Raw genomic sequence first — 7,902 nt, 5'->3', positions numbered from 1 at the left:
TAGTAGCAGACCAGGGACTTGGATAAAATCAATGAAACACAGAAACAAGGTTATGTGCATATTCAATGTATTTAAAATCTCAAATTTCTACATCATCTTACAATAATCCCTCTTCTTTGGTAATTGAATTGGTTGGTTCATGGTATTTTAACAAAATCATGCTGAACAGCAAAAGCAACATTCATAAATAGATTGTAATTGCTTTGGGTTACACGGTCACTCAGGAACTCTGTGTAATTCCTTAAATCTTAATAATTCATATTTCACTTTTTACTAACAGTTGCCAAAATATTTGCTAAAATTGATAAATATTTTCCGTGATGAAAATTTCTTGTTTTCCTCTCACTCAGACCAACATGTCATCATTTTCCAAGATGTCAACGGGCAAGAAAGTGGTAAGTGTTGGATTTATAAGTATATATAAATATAACATAACGTTTAAATCTTTTGAAATCAACTTTGATATTTTACTTATAACACTCTCAACCAATAGCCTCAGACTATAATAAGGATGTAGTAAGGAAAAAAATGTGAAGAGAAAACAATTACTTAATAGTAGTAGAAGAAAACAGCCAGAAAAAACATTGAATAAATGGAAAAATTACAAACACATCCTTCTGACCAGAGTCTGCTACAGAAGATAAACAAACAATACTTCAGTGAAATGACAGACATGCTATATTTAGATGACATTCTTTTTCTGACATGCCCAATGTTTTCTTCTTGCCTCCATTTGCAAACCTTTTGCAAAAAAAGATAAAATATATTGAAAATCCCAAATTTCTACATCATCATACAATACTCTCTTCATTTTGATATTAATTGAAATGTCACAGAAAAACAACAAAATACATTGTGTAGCCCAACAAAGCAAGTTGACTCACTCAGCAATCGCTCATCCTTTATGCAAAATATGTAGTATGTTTAACCATGCGGAAAAAGCAACGTCTTATTAATGTGTTTATAAGGATCTCAACGATGTTGTACCTAAAAGAATTCTCTACAATTTCACAATTTCTGCACTCTACAAAACGGATGCATTTTCAGGCTAAGCTTAAATTTTTCACTTCAATTGATTGAGCATGAGACGTTACGAATTTGTAATTTGCTAAACTTTTGAATACACAGAAGAACTAAGTGCACTGATTTTTTTTCTAAGTGTAGGATCCTCTTTCTTTGTATCTCTTTACAAATTTACTATAATTTTTAATGAGGTGGTTTCGAATACAGTCCCATACAATTCAACAGTCTAAAGTAGAAATTTTGATTTTTCATTATTTCACAACTTCTCTGTAAACTGATAACGCAGGGTCTAAGTTCTTACAACCTACGTATGAAAGTTATTCTGTAACTTTCAAAAAGCTCCTTTGGACTCAGTGGAGTATGTCAAGGCTCAAACTATTAACTGCAGAGACATGACATTGATTTTTCCCCTTTTGACAGTCATAGTGCAGTGTTGGAATAACAGCCATTGCATCACTTTCAAAAAGCTCAGTTGGACTCCCTATACATATTCATGATCAAGGCTCAAACTATGAACTACAGAGCTTGACATTTTTTTTCAGTATTTCATTACATTATTTCACTACAGTACAAGAATAACGCACAATTCAGTTCTTAAAAGCTATATTCATAATTTCTGTCATGTTCAAAGAGCTGTCTGGCCATCTGTGCATTTTCAATAATAATGTTTTTATTGGTCAGAAATTACCCGCAATGGCAGCCTTTCTAGCGCTGAATTGATGCAGGGTATTACAGGTTTCATACACTACACAACATATATAATATTTTATCCACACTTGCATTTTGTGTAACTGTCGCAAGGGTCTGGACGGCTGCCATTCGGCGCCACCAGGTGACCTCAATACTACTTCCCCCAAACGAAGTCAGGTACTCATTTACACTTGGGTTGAGTGAGGAAAGTCGTGTAAAGATCGGTGACATGACAGGATTCGAACTCGGGACCTCTTGGTTCTCGAACGGTCTGCCGTTGCGCCACACGACCCCACTATTTTCATGATCATGGCTCAAAAGGAGACATAAAGTTAACGTTTTCCATTAGTGCACTTCTCTGTATACTGATAATGTGCGATTTACTTCTTACAATCTTATGTATAACAGTTATTCTGTCACTTAGTACAATGATACATTTTTAATGATCAAGGCTCAACCTATGAACTGCAGAGACATCGAATTGGTAATTTTTTAATTTCATTGCTACGCTGCCTTTCTAAACACTAATACAGTATGACGTAATTGTTATAAAATCTTCCCATCAGTTCACACCAACTTAATTTATTAATACATGTCCGAAAACAAACAAAAAAAAGTTTTTGTGGCCTTTCAATACACTTGCATAAATAATGCCTCTATGAAGTACAGAGGCATCGAATTGGTATTGATTTCATTGCTACGCTACCTCTCTAAACACTAATACAGTATGACGTAATTGTTATAAAATCTTCCCAACAGTTCACACCAACTTAATTTATCAATACATGTCCGAAAACAAACAAAAAAAGTTTTTGTGGCCTTTCAATACACTTGCATAAATGATGCCTCTATGAAGTACAGAGGCATCGAATTGGTATTGATTTCATTGCTACGCTACCTCTTTAAACACTAATACAGTATGACGTAATTGTTCTAAAACCTTCCCAACAGTTCACACCAACTTAATTTCTTAATTTATGTCCGAGAACACACAAAAAATTGTAGCCTTTCAATACACTTGCATAAAGTGCAGTGAAAACCTTTAATTTTTTATAAATTGCAAGGATATTCATCAATCAGTGACTTAGAAAGGTAACGAGATACGCACCTCCAAATTTTCGATGTCTACTGTACATCTTGATCACGGAGTATCCTAGTCTCGCGAGAACACGAGACTAGGACGAGACTTGTGTAGATCTTCCTGCCTCCATTGCCTAATTGCTGATATGATAGCAGTAGCAGAACCTTCAGTAACTGCACTTATTGTACGAGGGGTGATCAATAAGTCCTCGTCCACACCCAGAAATAGGGTGCCTAACTTAGATATCGGGGAATAATCTTAAACTATGAACTTTTATGAATGTCTGCCAAAATTCAAATCATTGTGTTCACTACTTTGTTGAACAAGACGTGGAAAAACTCTGATAGTCCACAGACTGGTACGTCACACAGCTCAAATCTCGTGTTGGCCATGGTGTAGCACCAAACTCCGGGTTCGGCGTCAGGATTCCGGCAGTAGTTCTGCTCCAGTCCAGACGACGGGTGGTTAGCAGGTGTCTTTTCGTGTCCATGAGGCGTCTGACTGTCCCAGCGTTGGCAAGTCTTGCCTGTTTTGGTCACAGAGACTAATCCTCGGTAGGATGTCCCTATTCCCACCTGGCAGTTTTCTAGGTTGATAGAATTTAAAAAGGGAGTTGTTATTATTAACACGTGCTGTCTTGATTTTCAAGTGAGATATAACCATTGACTGATCCGGTACAAATATTAAAAAACTATACAGAATAAACCAATAGAATTAACATACTACAGGTAAGAAAATTACAAACGCCATCATAAGGAATTTCGGAAGGAATATATCAATATTTAGGGAATGTTATTCAACCAATTGCCGATAAACTTTTGATTCAAACGCCGTGGCACCCTCGTGCTGGATGGAATGCACAGACTGTGGGTGCATTACCGTTACGTTTTTCATTACGTTATCACACCGTTTATCGTAATCTGTATCTGCAATATACACATGATGTATATGCAAACATTGAAATGTCGAGGAGTAGATGTAGTGGTAGATACAGATGAAGGGGATCATAACACAGATCTAAAGTTACATAATCAGACCTTACCACAGACTGGTACGTCACACAGCTCAAATCTCGTGTTGGCATCCATGGTGTAGCACCAAACTCCGGGTTCGGCGTCGGGATTCCGGCAGTAGTTACGCTCCAATCCAGACGACGGGTGATTAGCAGGTGTCCTTTCGTGTCCATGAGGCGTCTGACTGTCCCAGCGTTGGCAAGTCTTGCCTGTTTTGGTCACAGAGACTGATCCTCGGTAGGATGCCCCTCTTCCCACCTGGCAGTTTCCTTGGTTGAGAAAGTTTAAAAAGGGAGTTCTCATATTATATATTTATTGGTACCACCCAAAAATCAGCCCAGAATACAGCCGCAACTGTTTTCTGTCGACAATTTTCGGTGATTTCCGGCCGCATGACGTCACAATGTCCGAGTGCATTGAGACATGACCATGTGATTAATTGTCCGGAAGCATTCGGGACTAATTGGTCAGAATCGTGCATGTTCGGAAGATTTGAAATAATGGTTGGCCCCCGAGTGCTTAGATTTTCAATGAGTTCCCACCACACAACGACATCGCATCTTTGCTCCATGATGGTCGATATGCAATGGGACAGTGTTATTCAAACTTACTATGGATAGAAATCACTAGAAAATTAATTTGAAAATACAACTTTCAACGCCCGAATATGGCTTAGGTTGCCTTTAAGACTACCTTTACCATCCAGCCTAATTAACTTATCCCCCGACTTCCATGTGTTATACAAGTCTGCTAAGTGGTTATTTCCACAAATTTTGGCAAAAAGTGAAGCTCTATATCAAGTGGACATCTCCAAACCATTCTGAATTTACAATTATCCTCCAGATATTAAAATATTAACATAATAAGGACTTCTAAACAGCCAAACGTTTCAGACTCCACGGGGTGCCAGGTATTGCCTCAGCTGGTCTACTGGCACCCCTCTTGCAATGTTTTCACACAGGACAATTTTCAAACAAAAGGGAAAATTCAGGGTCAAAGGTTGTATCCCTTTGTTGCTAAGACAGCCGACACCCAAATGGCTAGGGGTCTTGAAATGGACTTAACCATGTTGGCTCAATCGGGGGTTTATACAGTGTCGGTTGATAAGATACCTATATTAGTACGGAATTCACAGTCAAGAAGGTATCGATTTGCTTCATATACCTTTTTCTAATTAGTTATGCAAATTGCGTTCCACTCAGACTAAATAATACTTTGTTGTGCTCATCTTTAATCAACCTTTCTGCATGGCAAAAAATGGACATCGGTTATTTCTTATGCCATGTGAAACAGGTGTTAAAAAAACATGACAGAAGAAGAAAAATGGAGAAGAATGCACGATCAAACGAGCAAAAACAATATATTTCTCCTATACCCTAAGAACGATATATTTTTCCTACACTCTATGTATAATTTTTACTGGTGTGTTCTTATTTATACAAGGTATTGGGAGGGGAATGTAAGTATTCCCCCTATACCCTATACATGCTATAGGGAGGGAAATATAATAAGGCTTCTCCCGTGTGAAAAATGGCATAAGAAATTATTCAAGTAAGGCCCTATATTTATCTTTGGAAAAGAACTCACCTTGGTCACAGTTCCGTCCAGTCCATCCAGGTGAGCAGGTACATTTGTATCCGCCATCTTTGTTCACACAGCGTCCATGTTGGCATGGTTTCCTGGCACACTCATTGATGTCTGTGTGATAAAGAAAGAAACGTGGGGTTAAATGGAATTGAGCCGCATCATCCTAGAACCCAGTGCCTTAGCAAGATCAACGTCAAGTTGATGAGAAAGACTTATACTTAGCAATTCAGAAAGGAAGACAGCTAGTGAAAATCTCTACATAGTACTGAAATACATGAGACAATTTGTGTACATTGTCAGCCCGACAACAAACTTGGATAAAACTAACCCTGGTCACAGTTCCGTCCAGTCCATCCAGGTGAGCAGGTACATTCGTATCCGCCATCTTTGTTCACACAGGTTCCACGTTGGCATGGTTTCCTGGTACACTCATTGATGTCTGTGTGATAAAGAAAAGAACCATCATCCTACAACCCAGTGCCTTCGCAAGATCAAAGTCAAGCTGATGAGAAAGGAAAGACTTATACTCAGCAATTCAGAAAGGAAGACAGCTAGCTAGTAAAAATCTCTACATAGTACTGAAATACATGACACATTTTGTGTACATTGTCACCTGTCAGCCCGACAACAAACTAGGATAAAACTAACCTTGGTCACAGTTCCGTCCAGTCCATCCAGGTGAGCAGATACATTTGTATCCGCCATCTTTGTTCACACAGCGTCCATGTTGGCATGGTTTCCTGGTACACTCATTGATGTCTGTGTGATAAAGAAAGAAACCATCATCCTACAACCCAGTGCCTTAGCAAGATCAAAGTCAAGTTGATGAGAAAGGAAAGACTTATACTTAGCAATTAAGAAAGGAAGACAGCTAGTGAAAATCTCTACATAGCACAGAAATACATGAGATATTTTGTGTACATTGTCAGCCAGAGTTATGTGGCGTGCAACCTAGTGCCAGTGTATAATGGTTCAAAGCATGACATGTGATTATTTTCTGTGAACCTTCCTAGTATCTAATATTGCATGGGTTAGAAAACAAGATTTACATTTTCCCTTACCTGGTGAGATTCCGTAGAGGTTCAGTTCTGTGAGCCATGGCTGATAGCCCCCGTGGGTCCGAGTGACCACGATCCTCCAATGCCGCGCTGTCCCCTGAAAACCGCCGAATTCCTGGTCCCGGTTCGTTCCTCCCTTCCTTCACGTTAATAACGGACACGACATCCTCCCAGCTGTACGGACTCGCAACCTGCGACCTTTGCCACTTGAACGCTGTAATGTCATGGATGGTGTCTCCGCAGTTGTTGATTGCGATGCGGGTCAGAGTGTGGGGCTTTTTGAGGTCCAGTACGATGTACCAGTTGTTATGCAGGTAGTTCTGGTTGGTCCTTGGGTTCCAGAAGGTTCCAGTGTCCCCATCTAAGGCTTTTCCGGCATCATATGTCACTCCGTTCTTGATCCACGGCGTGCCGATGGAGTCCACAACCCATGACGGATCCTGTGAAAGCCATGCACCTGGGGAAGAGGACGCAGAATCGTAAAGCCGGCTCTATCGAAAGAAACTGGAAGTCAAACATACGCAGAAGATAACCACATATGCCATAGAAAAACTAAGTGCCCCACAAAAAGGTAGGTTTTCTGGAAGGTTGTAGTGTACTGTTCGTACAATAGGTATTCTGCTTGTATGGTATCATTTCTGTGTCAAAATATATATTTTTAATGTTTTCAATATATCGCTATGATTTTCTGCAAAATAGTATATCATAGCAACATTGAACTAAATATGGGATCATTGAACCAAAGGCTCCTTATGTAGGCTAGCCATAAACCCATTATACTATACTATATTTCCGTTTCAAAATAACGTCTAAGAAAATTGAATGTGCACTTAATAATCGTTTATGTGTAAAAGATGTTGAAATTGAGTTGTTTATGATATGGCATCGATAGCTTTGATAGATCGTATTGTCCCTATGACCGCGCTATTGAATAACATGTCAGTCCTGTGCATCTGGCCTGGCAGTGTAGTGAAAGGTTACAATAATTACAAATATTCTAAGTAGTATCCAATAGACTTCTGCTACATCAATGGAACTGCTGAATCTAATTCAACATATTTGTTCATTGACTTATCCGGTTCTACAAGCACATCATAGCAGAAAAGGGGGCTGAATTCCGTACCTGTGTTAAAAACTGTATATGTACAAAATGAACTAATAGAAATAACATATTACAGGTAGGAAAATTACAAATAAGCGTTGACTGTAAAGGAAAATCGGAAGGAATACAACAAGAGAATAATAATCGATCAACTGCTACAATTTTTGATAAACTTTTGATTGAAACGCCGTAAGGCACTCGTGCTGGATGGAACGGACAGACAGTATAATGCATTTACCGTATAATGCATTTACCGTTACGTTGTTTCGTTACGTTATCACATCGTTCGTTGTAATGAAATAACGTTACACCTCTGCAATATACATATTTAGTTCAAAATTGGTATGA

This window comes from Branchiostoma lanceolatum, chromosome 7 (genome assembly GCF_035083965.1).
Source record: "Branchiostoma lanceolatum isolate klBraLanc5 chromosome 7, klBraLanc5.hap2, whole genome shotgun sequence".
In the NCBI taxonomy this organism is placed as follows: domain Eukaryota; kingdom Metazoa; phylum Chordata; class Leptocardii; order Amphioxiformes; family Branchiostomatidae; genus Branchiostoma; species Branchiostoma lanceolatum.
This window is presented reverse-complemented; position numbering follows the sequence as displayed.